At 41.0% G+C, this 20,368-nt stretch overlaps 1 long non-coding RNA gene across 2 annotated transcripts in view; it reads left to right on the top strand.

Moving 5' to 3' along the window:
• The window catches only part of LOC144071395 (uncharacterized), a 71,812-nt gene extending 51,697 nt beyond the window's left edge, over positions 1-20,115 (top strand). The window contains exons 4-5 of one of the 2 annotated variants that reach the window (XR_013299625.1): positions 7,028-7,232; positions 19,635-20,115. This is a non-coding gene — a long non-coding RNA (uncharacterized LOC144071395). The remainder of the gene's footprint in view (positions 1-7,027; positions 7,233-19,634) is intronic. The other variant, XR_013299626.1, reaches the window with a different exon arrangement.
• The last annotated feature ends 253 nt before the right edge of the window (positions 20,116-20,368 follow it).

Raw genomic sequence — 20,368 nt, 5'->3', positions numbered from 1 at the left:
AAAATCTGTGATGAAGGAAATATGGGAAATATCTACATTGATTTAACAATGTTGCCAATGTGGAATTATTTAAAAAAACAGCAACTCTAACAATCTTATTTTTTTAAATAATAGGGAAATTGTGGATTTTGGCATGATTTTTCGTGATGTTCATAATTCATTTTGGAAATGGTTTGAATAAGTCAAGAAATATAAAGAAATAAGAAATACTGTTGTGGAATTTAGGGACAGATATAATAACCCTCCAGTTTGCGTGAATAAACTCAACAGTTTATTATTGGAATGATATGAATTGGTGGAAAACTGTGGAAAGGAAACGTAAAAAAAAGGGGAAAAAAATCAGCTTCCACACAATGATAAGAATTTCCGCGGTCTGCATGTATATTTTAGTGCCATCGTAATACGCTCCTACATCAGCCATAAACACGTTCTATATTTAACTGCGCTCTATATATTTGGACGAATGCACGGCGTGACATACAAAGTGTCGTGTTTCCACGCCACGTACTGTACCTGCTGGGACCTTTCAGTGGGTATCCAAACACCAGAGAAAAGCTTCACTTTGACTTTCCAAAGGCTCCCAAATGCGCAGTGGAGTGTGCCAAGTGCACTTCAGCACTCGAAGCTGATCCATTTACTTTAAATGAGCTTGTCTCTGCTGGTTTCCTGGCCAATTACAGCACAGTCAACTTAGCTCCCCTGTTTATTTATCCATTGCTTATTTTCAATGGCGTGGAGTCAGCACGCAGACTTGTCCAACCGTCGGTCGTTCCTGGGACACCCGGCAGGGTGGCGGGTGCTTTGGGGTGGTACCGCTGTCTGTGCTTTGGACCCATTTATCATGCGTCCAACATGGGCCACCCTCTTGGCGCGGGTCTCGTTGTTTGAGTAACAACTACGCCTGATGGAATTTAATCGTTTTTTGTTTTTTTTAAGTGGGCATGCAACTCTGAATTTATAGTTTACCCCGTCCTGCACTAAGCTCTACTAGAAAAGATGTAGAAGAAGAAGAAGCTGAAATATATGTATGTATATCCATAACAATTTCTACTTGCCCTGTATATGTGGGTTGCTACTCCATTTGGTTTTATGTCACAGTTCCTGCAAGGCGTAGCATTTCTTGTCTATGACGTTTAGCATTTTAATATATATATATATATATATATATATATATATATATATATATATATATATATATATATATATATATATATATATATATATGTTTGCATTCATATTCTTTCAACTATGACGCTGGTTTTGATTGCAATGCTGCTTGAGGACTCAAAGTTCCAGTGTGACATTTGGTTTTGGCCTTGTTGCTTAAGTGATGGTAGATTTTTTTTTGTGAATAATTGTACATTTATTGTAATTAAGCAAGTGTGAACTGCAGACTGTATAAGTAAGCACTTGTCAGTAAGTATATTCCTAGAAAGTACAGAATCTGTATAGCATTTTCAGCTGAAATACATATTTATAGAACACCATAACATGCTTGTACAGACTACATACAGAAAGATCTCTGTCTTCAATTTAGTAAGTAGTGAGTAATGATTGCAAAATACTCTTCCAGTGTTGCTCGAATGCGTGCCTGACCAAAATGATTCAAATTTACTTCAAAAACGGAAACCCTAATGATAAAAAATTATGGATTCCAGTTGACATGAACTTGCACTATTCAGGTGCATCCCCAGAGTGAGTTAATTGTTAAAAGCTTGCAGAAATATTCTGTCCGAGACGGACAGAATTTGCTCCTTCTCGGCCACTTGCAAGAAAATTCTGCGTATGGGGCAAATGTTTACGACCAATTTGGAGCGAATCCAACCATGTTGGGGGTGTCATACCATTAAATATGCAACGTTAATATCTCAGATACTATAATGACACAAAACCTCATTTTAACAGCACAAAGGTGGCACAAACGTTTGGGACCATTTTGGAGCAAAATGGACAATGTGGGGGCTTGGTGGCGTGGTTTGAAATTTACAGCATGGCGGGTCAACCATTTATGGTCACACTCATACCCAATGGAAAGTGGAGTACCCAGAGAAAATCCACAAAATCCTGGGGGGAACAGGTAAACTCCACACGGGATGATCGAAACCCACCTGGGATTAAACCCTCGATCTCAGAACTGTGAGGCAGACGTTCTTAGGATTCGGCACCGTGCCGCTTATCCTTATTACAAATACAAAAAATGGAAGACACGACTGTTTTGGAAAGCGCATCTGAGTGCATTTGCTGGAGGCAGATGTGCAGAGATGGTGATAATCCAATCCGACGTCGGCCTGGTCTTGTCACTCAGCAGCATTCTGTCTTTGACCCCTGTCTTGCCAAAGCCTGGTGGCGTAACACTATACTATTTGTCAGTGCAAAATAGTCCCACCCTATGAGCGCAACTCTAAAATAAGCTTGGCTTTCACCAATTGAAAACACATGCCGGGCCCCGATGATGTAAATGTTCAAACGTGTTAATTCACTAATGAACAGTGAGTCCATTAGACATTGGATTACATACTCCGGGCAGGAGATAAATCAACACTGAGTGTAAGTCAAACATGGGGTTGGGGCCAGGCGGCTTGTTTTCTGTCCGCCTGCGGTTTTCCAACCGTCCCCGTCCGTGAAGCCCATTTTGCTCGCGACGGCCAACGCGCTCCTCCGATCTGCATCCCCTTGTAACGGGCCAGTGTTTGCTTTGTGCTGCACGCGTGCTGCTCACAGGCCCAGCTTTCATTGCTTCGCTGCCAGTGCTGGGAAGTAAGCGAGTACATGTTTCCTTCAGTAAAAGTCGCAGGTATTTCTATTTTGCAGATTTTTAAACAGTCGTTACAGGCTGAAGGCCTGTCAAGTCACCATTCAGGTTGTTGTCGTTCTTGTGGACACTCATTTCAAAGTCCTAATCCACTCTCATCCGTTAACCGATTGCCTTGAAACTTGATAGCTATGTAGCATGGGCTAGTATCTATTGATTCTCGGAGCCCGTTTATTTATTTATTTTTTTCATATATTTTTTGGCATCAGGTCTGAATTAATCTCAGAATGTTTCTTATAGTATTGGCCAGTGGAAGGAGACTCCTCTGAGTTAGGAATTTGCCAATAGTGTGGGCTTATTGTCTGTGACTCATGACTTTTTAATTTGAGGTCAGATCGAAATACAAAAGTACTAAATAAATAATACACAGTGGACCCGTTGTTACACACCATTTCGGGACCATATAGCGAAAGAATACGTATAGGAGCGCTGATCCAGAGATGCGGATTCAGGCGCTGGGATGGACCAGTGAGTCTGCACCACTTTTGCAGGTGGAATTAATGGATTGATTTTGTTTTTGAACACTAATTTAAAATGATTTTAAAGATTAAGTTGAGCTGGAAACGTTATTTTCTGTGTGAAAAGTGTAAAACTGAATAGCATAGTGAGATGTGAAAGAGAACTTCTATGTAGTTTTGAGGTTGAGGCATCACATCTCTTCATCAGCATTATTACATCGTGACGCAAATTCAGTCAGCAACCACTCTGACGCGGCTGGCAAAATTATCCCTAAGGAAGTGGCAATTGCGCCAAATAGCCATGAATGGAATTAAATTGCTCAGTTTGCATACTCAGCAATCATTAAACACATTTTTTACCACCTTATCTTCAACTATATTTAATATAGTATTCAGAAACAAATCGGGAAAACGACTTGACAGGGTCTATAAATTTCATTTTATCTTTCAACTTTACAGTTATCCTCAACTTAAAGAAAGTGACAGAATTAATGTAAGCAATCAGTGCGAGCTACTGAAAGCTAAGAATATTTTCAAGTACGTACAACTCAATTGACAATATTCAAAACAGTACATGAAAAACCTAGTGTTTATTTTAATACATTTTAATGTATTAGAGTTTGTGAGGTGCAAAACTAAAATATATTTTTAGAACATTCTGTCTTCACTGTACTTAGCTTGAGTATTTTCTTTTTCTGATGACTTTTTACTTTCTTGCTGCCGCCTGAGCCGGAAAAGAAAAAAAAAAAAGAGGGATTAATCTTTTGGAGTTTGTTTTGTGAGTGGTAAATAAAGCTTGTGTGATTCAGACAGCAGATCTCTTTTCTGTCAGATGGGCTTGTGTGGGTGGCTTCTGGAAACACTGAGGCACGCTGACTATGTTTGTGTTACACTGTCCCCAAGGAGAAGGGAGCCTTGTGGTTCGGATGGATTACGGGGAGGAAGGGGGGCTCGGGGGTGGTGTGCGGTAGATGCAGGACTGCTTTAAAGTTCAGTGTTAATGGCGGGAGTGAAGTGGCTGCGTGGGTGTGATGTGTTTGCTTCACAGGTCGCTGGCACCGTTCCCCACATTCAACAAAAGTGCCGTTTTGGAGGTGTTATAGAAGGAGGGGTCTCACGACCCGGTGGTAGAATATAGGTGGTTTTCATTTTTAAATGCGTCACTCACTCATCTTAAATGTGGAGTATCCTCTATAAAAGGACAAACTGGATGTTGGTGTCATTGTCAGGGGAATACGTGAGTGCGTGGGTGTCGATAAATTGACGGGTTCACGAGGGTGGACAGATTACGGTTGTGAGAGGAATGGAAAATAGTTTGTGTTTACTTGGGATAAGGAGACAGATCATGTTTGAATGTAAATAGGTAAACATTAGTATTGGGAGTGTGCGTGTGCATGAGAGGTTATTTGTTTCCATGACTCAGCAAACTGAATGTGAATAGACAAGCAGATGTTTCAGATATTTGTTTATATGCAGAGACAGATCTTTGTGTGTTTGTGAATGGAAAAAACATGTATTTCGGTTAGGTAAATGTAAAAGAACAGACACCTATTGTCATAAAGTATTAACTGTAAATAGAGGAACTGGTATGTTGGCTTTGTCTTTAAATGGACATCCACTCTATTAGTTTGTGTGAGTCTGTGTATATAATGGAAAAAACAGGTGTTGACATTATATGTACAGTACAGTATGCGTGAATGCAAGGAACCGTGTATTTGTGCAACTGCGATTTCCCCACCAGGAGCTAATAAGTTCGCTGGTTTGCATTGCTCCTTCCTCCTCCTACTTGAGCAGAAGCTGCCCGGCCGGCCAATTTGCTCAGATGGAAAAGTCAACAATTGCGGCCGAGCTGACCGATGCCAAGGCGCATGACAAACGGCGAAGAACAGAACCACAGACACTCAATGAATTTGCCACATTACGCTAAGCACACCCATTGCGAGTTGATGCATGCTTCGCAGTAGATGATCATAAAAGATGTCAATGGATTTATTAGGACGATGACCTCAGCTATACAGATCCAATAACAAACTGGAGTCCTCACTTCACCACTGTCTATCGCTATAAATAAAGTTATTGTTTATGGGAGTGTGTGTGTGTGTGTGTGTGTGTGTGTGTGTGGGAAAGCATGCCTGAGGTGTTCTGGTCGACATTCATAAGGACTTCCTTCCTGGCAGACTCAAGCAAACACCTGATCACTTAGCAAAGAGGAAGGACTCCAATAAGAAGGATCTGTGTGTTCTTTTGAGCTGTCGACATCCACTCTCAAATGCTTAACTGTCTGTGTTCTTTCCAGAGGTGGCAACAGTACTTCGACTCTGTACTCTGGTAGAAGTACACATAGTAGTTGCAAGTATTCATTTTACAGTTTATTGTTGGATTGTGTCTCACTTCGCTCAGATGATTTTTTCCCCACTTTAACTTTAAGCAAAGGTTTGCCTCCCAAACCATTCAGCAGACAGATTTGAGTATGTATACCTTCATTTGCTTTACCGATTATCGTAACAAAGGTGGTGGGGGGTGCTGGAGCCTATCCCAGCCAACTATGGGACAGCCAATGACAGACAACCATTCAAACTCATACCTAGGGGCAATTTAGTGTTCAAACAGCATACCATGCATATTTTTGGGATCTCTAGTCTCATTTTCTGAACCACTTTATCCTCATTAGGGTCATGGGGGGTGCTGGAGCCTATCCCAGCCAACTATGGGACAGCCAATGACGGATAACCATTCAAACCACCCTGAATCGGTGGCCAGCCAATCGCAGGCCATGAGGAGATGGACAACCATTCACTCTAACTCTCATAACTAGGGCCAATTTAGAGTGTCCAATCAGCCTACCATGTTTTTGGAATGTGGGAGGAAGCCGGAGAACCTGTAGAAAACCCACACAGGCACGGAGAGAACATGCAAAGTCCACACTGTGAGGACTGACTGGGGATCGAGCCCTCAATCTCAGAACTGTGAGGTGCACTTGCTAACCTCTCTTCCACCGGGCCGCCATCTTAGAGTATATGTAAACCAACTTGCAGTAAGTGCAATATCAAGTACTTGTTAGAAAAAAAATATTTGTACTTTATTAATTCCCACCACTGCTCTCACTTGTGTTTGCATGTAAGAAGATATGACGAGCGTTAAGCGCGTCCAGAAAGAAATACATGCGGCACCTCAAAAATTACAACTTTTCACGCCAAACGTAATAGAGTTAGACGTTTTTCAATAACACATGTGGCCAAGATACACCGGGGCAAAAATGTTCATTTTTACGACCAGCATAACCTAATTTTTCACTCTTTAAAGATCAGCTCTTTCTGTGCGCCGTCATTGTGTTGGACCGACTTGTCATTACGTGATGTCGAGCCAATGGCTTTTGCCAAAGGCGTGCCGAATTTGTTGCGAGACGAGATAAGTGAAGCTACGCCAAATGTCTCCTCCGATGAGTTTGTGACACATTGGCGGGGGGAAAAAATTGTTTTCCAGCTCAAACAAACATGCACCACACTAGTATCAGGTATCATTTAATAAAAGCTTGCGTTAAAATATCAAATGAAGTGCGCTTAAATCACTTGTGCATGTTATTAACTTAGCAAGTTGAGTTTATATGGTTTGTGGGTAGAGAAAAAGCATTTGAATGCAGAAGTGTGGCCGCAGCATGGGAGAGTTTTCACCACCGCAGACTGTCTGCTCTTCTCCACCTACGAGAATTGAATGTCACAATCCAACAAGGGGATTTTTTCTTTTTTTCCTTCTCTAGAGCGACTCGCCCATATTATTTGGTGCCTCACGTCACGATGGGAAAGTGTCGCCACCGATGATAAAAGTGTCGGATGAGTTACGAGTGCCTCGGCGTCAGATGATTTCCATTGCCTTAGAGTGTCATCATTAAAGATACAACAACAAAGCTAGATTTCCATATTGGAGATTCCCTCTGAGTGGAGACGGCAAAAGTAGTCACACTGGTAAGTATGCAGTCAAAATTCCAATTGTGGATGCGCTTTTTGCTCTTTTTTTAATCCCTGAAATTTTGGGTCCATCAACCCTAGACATACGAGTCTTTTATATAAAGGGTAGTTTTAATTTAAATTACAGTAGATAGCAGAGGGATATAAAATGGCAGCTCCCTGAAATGTCATTCCTTAAGCCGTAATTGATTAAAAAAAACATACCAAAGGGCTTCACGGACGCAATTACCTTAAAAATTTAATTTATATCACATCACCCTGTTAAATAAACAACAGTAAAAGAGTACTAGTAATGTTGAAATAATTAACTAAATAAGCAATTAAAATATTTTGTGTTGACACAACCCCAGGTGGGTTCTGACCTTCTTGAATGGAGCTCCAATGGGTTTTCTTTGGGTACTCCAGTCCCCCCCACATCCCAAAAACATGCACGGTAGGCTGGGTTGAATACTCTGAATTTCCCTTAGGTTTGAGTGTGAACGTAAATTGTTGTCCGTTTCTCTTTGAGTCTTGTGATTAGCTGGCCACCGATTCAGGGTGCCCCCCAAAAGTGGCTGGGATAAGCTCCAGCACCCCCTCGAACCTTGAGGATAAGAGGTAGAGAAAATGAATGAATAGCGAGTAATTATGAAAAATTACCCCCTAACTCACGTGTCAAAGTGGCGGCCCCTTCCTGATTTCTGTGTTTTTTGCAAGTTTTCAGATCATCAAACCAATTTCAGTCTGACACAGACGCACCCAAAAAATAGAAAATGCAGTTTCTAAATGATGATTTTGTTTACCAAGGCAGAAAAAATTCCAAACTTGTCTGGCCCTCTGTGAAAAAATAATTCCCCCCCTTTGTTAAATTACAAAATAACGGTGACTAATCACAATTGTAGGAAAGCTGAGTTCAATTTCACAGGCCGCACCCACACCTGATTAAACCCCATGTGTTGATTCAAGAAAACACTTAAATAGAATGTGTCAGACAAAGCGAAGTAGGCTACAAGATCGGAGCATCATGCCACAATCCAAAGAAATTAAAAAAGAAATGCAAAAAAAAAGGGATGGACATCTATCAGTCTGAAAAAGGTTACAAAGCCATTTCCAAGGCTTTGGGGTTCCAGTTTCATGGCACTCGATATATATTTATATATAATCAAAGTAAAACAAAACATGAAATAAGCAAAACTTAATGAGATTTATAAAATGCAAAAACAAAATTAAAAAGAAAGCACACCTAAAACTCATAAATTGAAAAGAATCTACATCACGTGTCAAAGTGTGTGTGCCGACTTTCTGTTTTAGGATCAAATTAAAATGAAGAATATAGATGTATATTAAATTTCCTAATTTTCTCCCTTTTAAATCAATCATTGTCATTTTTTAATCATTTTTTTCTGTTTTTAGTTCAAAAATCATTTTGTAAAATCTAAAAATATATATTTTTTAAAGCTAAAATAAACATTGTTTTAGATCTATAAAAAACTGAATATTCAGGGCTTTTAATCCAGTTCTTTTAATCCATTTATAATAAAAAAATCTAAATATTATATCTAAATTGGCCCGGCCCACATGACATCAAATTGACGTTAAAGCGGCCCGCAAACCAAACCGAGTCTGACACCCCTGCTCTAACCGATCTAGCGCAAAAGACGTGTTTTTACGTTGTTGTTGTTGTTGTTTTAAACGGGGAAAAATGGGAGACTAATCAAAGGGTCTCCACTCTGAATAAATTTGAAGTAGAATGGTGGGCAATGGAAATTGATTTGACGTCTGTCGCCGTCACTGGCAGCCAATGAGTCCAGAGGTGTATGAAGCGTATACATTCAAGGGCTAGGTAGCAAATGCAACGCTTGCCACTGCGTGTGCGTGTGCGTGAGGCTTTTCCACAGCCCCTCAGTTTGATTGGGGCGGCGCGCACAGGAGGTCCACTGCACTGCCACGCTGTTTTCTTTCCCTGCGCCCATACCTCTTAAAAACACACAAACACTTGGGTTGTAAATGACCTGTTCATCACACTGTGACAGCAGAGGTGATTCTGAACGCTTGGTGGGCCAGGTGCGCGGATCGGGACGGCGGCGTCGTGCCAAGAGCCCGTTGGCATGACGACGCGGCACCGTGGAAACTTCTGGAATCTGTCGCCGCCTGGCAGGGCCCCGAAACTCCCCGAGCCGGACCGCTGTTGGCTTTGCCTCCAGCTGTTTCTTTACAGACGGCGGCGGCGGTCGGGGGCCAAGATCAGCCCACACACGCGCCACTTACACGCACACATGCGTGCGCGCACACATGCTGAGCCAGAGTTACACAAGCGTGCAAGCAAAAATACAACATTTTCTGTAATCGCCTTGTCTTGGCCAGGGACTTCAGAAAAAAAAAAAGACCCAAAAATAAGTTTGCATGTCTGATTTCCTCACACGTTCATATTTCTAATTATCCACCTTGTACAAGAAAATATGGTTTTATTTACAGTGTGTTTTATTTGTTATGGTTCACCTCTCTGTGGTTTATTTAGTTTTTCAGGTTTTTTTTCTCCCCCAGCTTAGGGCAGTTTGGTTTATGTTTATAAATACAACATTTGTTCTATTAATTCTAATGTTGGCCGTGCTGTCCAGGGCAGGAAAACTGCCTGCGTAACTGCTGTGGTGACTCTCTGTAGATGGCGCTCTTTTTTTCAGCTTCTATATTGAATACACAGTAGGCTATAGATCCAGTTGCAAATTCGGTTTTAAGAAGTTTTATTGAGCCTTACTGGTAAATTCAAATGGGCTTATGTAAAACTATGTGGCAAAATTAAGTTTGGAAAAAAAAAAGTAGTTTAAGAAGGCATGTCCAACACAAGTGGGGAACGGTAAATCTCATTGGCTGGCAATGATAGCAACAGACATTTGATTAATAACCATTTGATGACTGTTATTGCATTAACTATAGGTCATTTTTAATATGATGATAATGTTCCAAAAACTTTTATCAATTGCAGTCTATGGTTTAGTGCACAACTACATCTCTAAATGAACTAGAATTGCTAGTATTATAAAGTGCTTTGAACAACATTTAATGTAAAGTATGATACTCCGACAAATTATGCTAATCTGACAGAATATCAAACACTTAAGAAAATTTGGATTACTGCTCAGGGTTTCTTCATGATACATTCTTGGACATTGTTATGACTTTTTGTTATTTAGAGAATATTAAATATAAATAGGAAGTAACGTTAGTGTAGTCTACAATTCACTTTCTTCTATATGTGCTTTGCATGAAGAGATTCCCAACAAAATTATTCAATTTTTGTCGCCAATACATATTTTAAATAGCTCTCTAAACCTGCTTATCCAAGTAAAGTACACATACATAAATCAAAATGATTATATAATATCACAATACCAAATATTTAAAATAGTTCTCTTCACCATGGCACTTTCAAGCTGAGCTAAAACGGTTAGTCCGAGGTTAGTAAAGGTAAAGGAGGCTAAACATAGACAACAAGGGTAAACTAAAAAGGTTCATCCAAAGTAAATTGGGTCCAGTAGATTGTCATTCTTAAGGTAAATAAGTGAGGTTGAAATAACTATTAAGCAGTGGCAGGCCGTCAGGGCCTTCAAGGCCTTCTCTGCTGGCCTAAGAAATATCTGAATCATATAGTATTATATTTTGTCCATCAATACTTATTAAATAATTCCAAATTGTCTGTTAGCTTCATTTCATTGCCTTTCCCCCTGGTTGCACTGCTTCCAGTTGTGTGTTTTCATATTGAAGCATTTAACCAATCACATTTCAGCCATTATTTGTCGCAAGGGTCAGAAATCCGTCTCAAGGCCTTCACAATCAGTTCTGCAGGCTCTGCTGCATTAAACAAGCGTCGATAAGACTGTTGCTTTAACCAATCAGATTTCGAGTTGGCAACACCACAATGCCTTGTCGCAGGCGTAGGGATACGTCATCGCTTTCACCAACTATGATTGGCTAGTGATTAGCCAGAGCTACCAAACTGTATCTGTAGCGAGCTGCACAAGCAAATATATTGTTGTGTTGATTTAAAGCCATTTTCAAGACGGACTATGCCAGAAATACGACAGGACAGGCTCGACTTTAATCATTAGCCTCAATGGCGATAGAAAAGAAGGAAGAAAGAAAAGAGAATGGATATTGTGTACAGTTAAAAAAGGATTTTTGGTGAGTAAAATATGGCTATATTCCTAAATAATATTTCAATTGTGGGCCCGGTTCTGATATCTGAAAAGCTCCAGTATTTGTATTTAATCATTAAATGCTGCTAGGAAGTGGATTTTACCCGTTGAAGGCGCTACGAGAAAATGCACGGGCCGCCACTGCTATTAAGAGGGGTAACAAGGCAATGTGAAACAAGCTTGACTAAGCTAAGTAGGCTGATCTAAATCTAATATTTATTTGTATTATGCGAGCTTAGTGTTGTTGTACTTTGCGAATTCAAATCTGTTTTATATGCCAGGACCACTTATGTTTCAAAGACTTTTCTGAGAAAGGCCAAGTATAATTTCATGAGCCTCCGTTTGCTTTTATGTTTTTCTTCACCCATCAAGATCCAAACAATGCCACTTTCTATTGCTGTTTATGTTTTCACATTGGCTTGCAATCTTTTCTGCTTGCTGCATTGACGTCACTTATTTTCACTTAAAGGCTGAAATGAATGCTGGCGTGCAGTGAAACCAGGTGTTCTGATCTCATCTTATCTGTCATCTTAGAATCCTTCTTTTGTGCCAGCGTGATATCACATGGGAAAAAAAGGACCAAAGCGATGATAATTACACTTTTTAAGAGTACACTGCCATTACTTTGGGACTTTTACGAATGCAGCAAATGGTGGCCTAATGAAAATGTAGAGCTTTACATGTGGGGAAAAGTGTTTTTTTCCAGTCATTTTCTGAACCGCTTATCCTCACAAGGGTCGCAAGGAGTGCTGGGGCCTATCCCAGCTAACTGTGGGCACCAGGCGGGGGACACCCTGAATCAGTGGCCAGCCAATTACAGGGCACAAAGAGACAAAGGACAACCATTCACGCTCACACTCATATCTAGGGGCAATTTAGAGTGTTCAACCAGCCTAACGTGCAAGTTATTGGGATGTGGGAGGAAACCGGAGTACCCGGAGAAAACCCACGCAAGCCTGGGGAGATCATGTAAACTCCACACAGGAAGGCCCAGGCCTGGGATCAAACCCTCGACCCCAGAACTGTGAGGCCGACGCACTAACCACTCGGCTGCCGGGCCACCATTCGAGAATTTTTATTACAGATTATTGTACAATTAAATTATGAAGCACCCTAGAATATTAATAAGTTCATATTGTTTCTAAATTATAACATATTTTCAGCTGCATTGTTAATTTAATGTATTCATCGGTGTATTATTTATAATTTCATATTTCATAACTAATTGAAAATAGGGATAGATTAGTTCATTATATATTGTATGGAATGTTTTGAAAGTCATAATCTAGAATGTGTAATCATTTTAAATTTATTTCAATGCTTGAATATTCAACACAATTGTGGAAGTGACCGGTCGTTTGTCAAAATGAGCCCTGTGATTGGCTAACAACCACTTTCGTTTTCGGCACCCCCTTGTACCATGTGAGGATAAGCAGCATGGAAATGAAGATGAACCATTCCAAAAATAATCTCAAACATATTTTTGAATGGATTCAATAATCCTATCAAATTTCAAAATGAATTATTTCTTTTTTCCAAAATAATGAACAACAACTGTAAGGAAACGCTTCGTAGGGATCCAGATTTCTCGGTTTCACAAGGTTTGGTTCCCTTTGACAAATGGTAGCTGGTCCTTAAGGAAGTCTGAGTGAAAATGGATGGCTGACAAATAGGGAACAATAAGTGTCAGGGTTTTTAAACAACCAGTTGACAAATCTTAAACACACATTTCTAACGCCCACGTGTCCCATTTAAAAATCCAACGTGACTCCAAAATTTGGCCGCCGCTAGTCGTCACCTTGATTGAGTAACATTTGAAGGCCGCCTCAGTGAATAATCGTCGTGTTGAAACGGGCCCACCGCAGCAAAATAAACTGGCCATCTTTTGTTTTCCTTGTGTGGTCTCCTCTTAATTCATTGAGTTTAAGAGGAACGGGAGGGCATTTTTTTTCCGAGTCCTTTGTTTTCTAATTCATTACCATCTCGAGACCAGAGCTTGCGGGTGTGTGAGTCCACAGGGAGATGAAGTGGCCACGGAAATTAAAATTTATTGAAATCTATTTCAGTGGTAAAGCTGGCTGTGTTTCTTGGAGCGGGTGGGGGGGGGGGGGTGCTTGGGGTGGCAAACTCTGTCCAATGAGGCATTGAGCCGCTTTTGTGGCTGCGGTGGGAGGAATGTGTACATTTGCGGCGAAGTGGAACATGCGTAAGGCTGAACGGCCGCCCGCCATGTTTTTCAGGAGAACGAGTAGTCGCTTCTGTGGCACCGCTGGAAGGCCTTTTTGTCATTTGTTATCAACTCGTGTAGAGAAAGCCATCATACAACCACATAACGCCAATCGATTGGTCCAACACAAGTGTGACAGAAAGTATTATCGTTCAGACAAATATTGCTTGAAATCTAGGTTTAGTTCCAATTTCAACATAGGCCACGCCGCGCTAAGAATTTGAATGTAGGTCTTGAAAGTTTAGTCAAAATGCTCTAAAATGGCTGGCAATTTCACTTCAATTTGTTCCATGGCTGACCTCACGACTCGATTTACTTGTACTCGTTTATTGTAATGCCAGCCAGATGTGGCATGTACTGACGCCATCTAGCGAGAGAGGATCTAAACCTCATTCTTACCGCAAATTTTGAAAAGGCTCTGTCTGTGGCTTGCAAGACAGATGTGGAAATGCACTTGCAAATATGGTTTGCCTCACTCATAAGGAAAGGTAACCATTGTGACTGGGAGTCCAAGACTATAGACTAGATGTCTTTCTCTTGGCTCACAGTCACTTTTATACAAACCCAAATGTTTTCCGGCAAAGGATTTCATCTCACCATTTCTTTACTTTTGGAATGGAGTGTAAAGCGGCAGCAGCAGACATGTTTTTATTGACTTAAACGTTGTTGGGTTGTGGTAATTAATGACTCTAGTGTGTGGCTGGGCTGTGGTTTCAAATACAGCAACTGCGCCTCATGGCTAACTCTTAAAACAGTGCTGTCAAGATAAAAATCCCACTTTCAAAAGTTTTTACACACTGATTAAATAGAATCTTGTCAAAGACTATTACAAAATATATGATCAAGACTCCAACAGATCCACAACTCTTGCCATTTTGTGATTAAAATATTTAATGCAACGGTTTTCCTCTGCATAGTTGAAACCGATAAGATAGTAGGAGGCTGAGATTCTGGCAAAGGACATATAAGTCAATGGAAAACAGTAGCCAAGACTTGTTGTCTTTATCGTGCAATTCGTCGGAATACAAAATTGATACAAATCTGGGGAGATTTTTTCATGCAAGTTTAAACCGGAGGCAGAATCATCTACCGTGGTGATAGAGAGGGAATCATCCGTTATTGTCAAATCTCAGGATGGTGAAAATGTTACGTTTACATATGCCCCTCGACTACAAGCGAGCACAGCAATTGGAATAATAATAATAATAATAATTCATTATCTGAAAATATTAAACCCGACATTTGTTTTTACTAATGCACTTTTGCAACGCCAGGGCCTACAACAACGGCTAATGTCATGTAATTGTTAACAGCCTTTCACTGGCAAGACATCATCTGTTACTTGGTCGAAGCAGTCTTTTATGAAATGTTTTGATCAAAACAACAGAATAGGCTACTTACTGGTTGCCCCACTTCTACGTGCTAAATCCATTTAGCTCACCACTTTGTCGGACTGAGAAAAATAGAGCCACTTATAGCCTCGGTGTTGGAGCAACTTCCTTCAAGACGTATCGATCATTATTCTGATTTAAAAAATAACATTTCCTGGAAAAAAAGAACTAAAGTGCGGCACATTGGAAGAGTGGTTAGCATGTCCACCTCACTGTCATTAGTGACAAAAAGACCCCGTCTAATCCATTTAGACCGGACAGTGATCATATACTGCAAAGCCTCCCAGTTCAATGGGTTTGGTCGTCTGTTGCTTTCAATGGCAGCCAACGAGTTAAACATAAACTACATGAAAGCAATGTAGTGCACTTTATTATATTTCACTTAGAGTATGATGAAGTAGGCGCTGACAGACTTGAGTGTCCCGCTCTCGCTTATGTGGCGAGCTGCAGTCATAACATGCATTTTTCATTAGTCTGATGACGAGCGGCGACGTCTTGAATGCGCTTCTGTTCTCCTCGGCGTGCACATACGCAGCTGGACAAGTCACGGCTTCCTTGCGAGTTTCGCTCAACTGACCCCAGTCGTTATTCTGTCACTTCGGCTTTAGTTGAATCGACTCTATTTCCAAGTGCACCGTTATGAGCCACTTAGAAAGCCCTTGACACTTACTGGAGTTCCTCAGGCAGAAAGAAGTACTGTGTGTATGTGACGTGACAAATAAAATGAAGCATGCCATTGTTGGGGATGCGATCCTTGTCAATGGCATCCCAGTTTACATGGATTGGACGTCCGTCCATCGTCTTTAATGGTACTGTGCGGCCCTCCCAGATTTTAATATTTGCTATTCTTCAGGAACAAACAGTAAAATGTAAAAGATGGTTTCGTCTAAATTCAGCTGATGTCTTCTCAGAAATCTCGTGGATTCAGATGTGGCTGATCTCATATCCAAATTAGTGCATTGTTGTCATCTGCTGGTGGTTGTGTGGCAGTAAAATTGGTTCAAACTTGAAATTGACACTGAATCAAACCTCAGATGATCCCCCAACCTTCCCCTCTGGTAAATATCTGATTATTCCATTGTTTTCTGTCACCTTTTAACCTATAAAGCGCATTAAGATTCTCTTTTTTTTCCAGATTCTTTTGCATAATGATTTTATGTTTCCGTCCACAGTTTCAGGAGAATAGTATACTTCTTCCTCTGCTATTTCTGAAATGAACTCAATAAGATGCTGTAATATTTAAAAAAAAGAATGTAGACGTTAATGACTATATTTCTGAGTGTTCTTAGATTATCTTTAGACATGTTTTGTTGTCCAAAATGCTCTGAATGATGGCCAAGATGTTAAAAAAACTCAAAACTGGGTCACTAAGACCCTACTTCATTTTACAAAAGTGTCTTTTAATAACTTTAAAGGGATATATAACTGACATACATGTAAAAAAAGCATTGCTTAAAGTAGTAAGTATCAAATGGTGTCTTTGAACGCTGATAGTGAAGAAAATAAAGTTTAAACATAGAAAAAAATGGCTGCTTGGGTGGCCATCCATTGTAAATTCTGGCTTTTATTTAGATTATTTTTCCCCAGATTTACACGATAGAAAATGCCATTATGTGTTTGTTAAATACGACGCACATGATAAAAATGTGTTGTGAGTCCCTTTCAGGACATTTGTATTGCAGGTGGAAGGGGAAAAAATAAGTGTTTATAAAACGGTGTATAAGCCTTGTAGTTGCGAGTCCTGTCCTAATTATTAACCCCATAGTTTGCTCTCGAGAGCGGCGCTAACGTGTATTTAGGGCCTTAAGTTGAGCTCTGAACGTTATAAAGCACCTCTTTGGCCGTGTGCTAATAAATCTGCAGCACACCGATCCTGCTTTTACTTTGTGTTGGATTCCTGTAGGAGTGATTTGAAAAACATCCCCAATTTCAACACTAATCCTTCTTAAACACAGAAAAGATTACTGAATTGATCCATTATGCTTTTTGGAGCATGTCAGACGCATTAAGGTTCTGTTCTGCCATCTGTTTTGATCGTTGAGCCTGGCTCAGGAATTCTCAAGGAACTCATTTGGCTCTTTATCAAAACCAGAGGTGCCTGTGAGACTCTAAATCCAGTTAGGCAGAAAACTAACTGGGAAGGATGTGATCCTGAAGGTAACTGGGTTAGCGTGCTTTAAGCGGCACGCGAGGTTCTATATCTCCCGCTCGTCATTCTTTCGCACCTGTGCGAGATTCGCCAGGAAAACATACGTTCAGCCCGGGGGGGGGCAATTCGTGTCCATCAAATATCGAGCAAAAAATTTAAATTGACATCCCCAACCAGGGCGGGTGGCAAAGTATTTACTGAAGCAGTCCTTCAATAAAAGTACAAAGGTAAATGCTGAAATGTATTCACGCGGGTACAAAGGCATGCAGCATGGCTTTTATAGACACAGGGGTCGCGGGGTGCTGGAGCCCATCCCATCTGACTTTAGGCAAAAGTCAGACTAAACGGGTCGCCAGTGAGTCATAGGGCACAGTTGCTTTATTATTACATCAAATCGGGGTCTGCAAATAGTTTTTTAAAATTATTATTATAAAATTCTTAATTGACCAGGTTTAGCCTATGAATTAAAACACAATAATTCGATTAGGCAATAACCTCATCTCTTTTGTGAAACGCTTTATCCTCACAAAAGTAGCGGGGGGTGCTGGAGCCTATCCCAGCTCACTTCAGACCGGAGGCAGGGGGCACCCTGAATACGTAGGTGGCATACCTAGGGGCAATTTAGAGTGTCCAATCGGCCTACCATGCATGTCTTTGGAATGTGGGAGGAAACCGGAGTGCCCAGAGAAAACCCACGCAGGCCCGGAGAGAACATGCAAACTCCACACAGGTTGACCGACCTGGATTTGAACCTAGGTCCCCCACTGTGAGGCCGACACGCTAACCACTCAGCCGCTGGGCCGCCATTAATAATAAAAATGAATAAGCAACATTTAAAAAAGGATCATTTAACATTGCGTCCCGGTGGCTGAGTGGTTAGTGTGTCGGCCTCACAGTTCTGGGGTCCTGGGTTCAAATCTAGGTCAGTCCACCTATGTGGAGTTTGCATGTGCTCCCCAGGCCTGTGTGGGTTTCCTCTCACATTCCAAAGATATGCATTGATTAGACAGTCTAAATTGTCCCTAGGTATGGGTGTGAGCGTGAATGGCTGTTTGTCTCCTTGTGCCCTCTGATTGGCTGGCCACCAATTCAGAGTGTCCCCCACCTCGTGCTTGAAAGTCAGCTAGGATTGGCTCTAGCACCCCCCACGACTTTTGTGAGGATAAAGCGGTTCAGAAAATGAATAAATGAATATTTATAACATTTCAGAAAATGAATGAATATTTATATTTAACATGAGAAAAGTCATGTTATTTGTTTTCACGCTCTTCGACAACATATATTTGCCAACCCTCAGTGTTGGCTTAATTTCTGATCGGTGGCCTGCCTCGAGACTTTCGACTTCCCGAAGTGCAGTAATGAAATATTTCGACTTCGTTCCTTTCCCATGTGCCACTGAAGGTTGTCCATTTATCACCGGAGCACGGGAGGCTTTTGTGTGTGCATACTGTGGCTACTCACGGGGCTCACGTTGAGTCAGTTTGATGCTCGGCCAGGGACAATATCTGAGCTGTGCCAGGAGTCCAAGCTGCGAACGCTTGTCTGAGAGTTACCGTAAATCCTTCGGCAGAAAGCCGCAGCCTCGCTCTGGACCACTCCTGTGGTCCGCGCAGGTAGCCGCTCAAATTTGGGGGATCTCGACGCATAGCGGAGAACAGATGAGCTCAGTGGAAGAGGGAACCTGCTGGCCTTCCTTCGCCACGGTGGACACTGTCACTTTTTCTCAGCTTTGATGAATCTGGAATTTTATTGGAGGTGATCCTGATGATTAATGGGATATTATCCTAAAAAAGGTTGGCTGGCTGATAAAACATCCAGCCTTCAGTTATTTCCTGGCCCAACGTGATATTTTTGGCCGTTTCTTCTTAAAGCGACCGAATGTGATAAATGCATACTTTCTTGCGCCTGATGAATCATTTCCACAGGCCATAAAGCGCCCCTTTTAAGCGGCCAGGAATATTGCAGCGCAGTCACGCCTTGTCATTCAGTGTAAACTGCGCAGAGACGTCAAGGCGTAACACGAGCGCCGCGGCCGAGGTGGTAACAACGTCTGCGGCAGAGAAAAAAAGGAAAAAATAGTCAGGCAGCTCATTAAGAGCCGCCACGCTGTTGTCGCAGATCTTTTTACACAAAACAGGAACCTTGGCAAAAGCCGTGCCTCCAGCTTTTGGGTTTTTTTTTTTGCATGACCTCATCTCTTTAGGCAGTCTCAGTGTCAAAGAGGCAATGGAAGCAGACTGAACTTGTTAGAATGCCATGCACCCATTCATCTGTTTTTATACTGTGCCGCTAAGCTTGTTAAATTTGGAGCCTATTTCATGCTAGCTTTCTTTGTCCCCAAAAATGCATCGATAACTTGCTGCTTCCCCAAATTTTTAGTTCGCTTTCGAAGTGAGAAAATGGTTTTTCGTTATCCCTGGGGATAATGAACTAGGATTCAACCGTCTTTTTTATTTACAGGTGTGTTGGAGACATGATTCTGATGCCTTACCTCTACTTTGAAGGATCGATTATGGCCTCTCATTTGAATTGGTAAGTATTTTCATTTTTGTTTCTTAGAATATAAATCCTGTGATTGGCTGGCAATCAATTCAGGGTGCCGCTGTTGTTGCCTGGGATAGGCTCCAGCACCCCTCGTGGCTTTCGTGAGGATAAGTGGCCTGGAAAATGTAAGGAAAATGTTGCTACTGTACCCATATCCCCAAAATTATCTAATGACAATATTTGATCAAGTAAAAAGTTGTCATCTTAGACCAGAGAAGTCCAAACTTTTTTCATTTTTCCTCAACTAAAATTTGACAGTTTACGACAGTTTTCAACATGTAAGGTTTTGACCCATGAGCTAATGTACGTGACTAGTTGTGGCTCAGAGGTGCAACCAAATATAGACTGAACTCAAGCTTCTTGCGAGGACCATATTCAATTATAGTTCCATAATTTGCTGCAGTCCAAATTCAATTGCAAGGCTGTCAGACTCGGGTTGGTTCGCAGGCCGCTTTAACCTCAACTTGATTTCACGTGGGCCGGACCATTTTAAATATAATATTTAATAAATGGATTAAAAGAACTGGATTAAAATCCCTGAATATTCAGTTTTTTATAGATCTAAAACAATGTTTATTTTAGCTTTTTTATATATTTTTAGATTTTACAAAATGATTTTTGAACTAAAAACACAGAAAAAAATGATTAAA

This window comes from Stigmatopora argus, chromosome 3 (genome assembly GCF_051989625.1).
Source record: "Stigmatopora argus isolate UIUO_Sarg chromosome 3, RoL_Sarg_1.0, whole genome shotgun sequence".
Taxonomy (NCBI): domain Eukaryota; kingdom Metazoa; phylum Chordata; class Actinopteri; order Syngnathiformes; family Syngnathidae; genus Stigmatopora; species Stigmatopora argus.
This window is presented reverse-complemented; position numbering and strand designations above follow the sequence as displayed.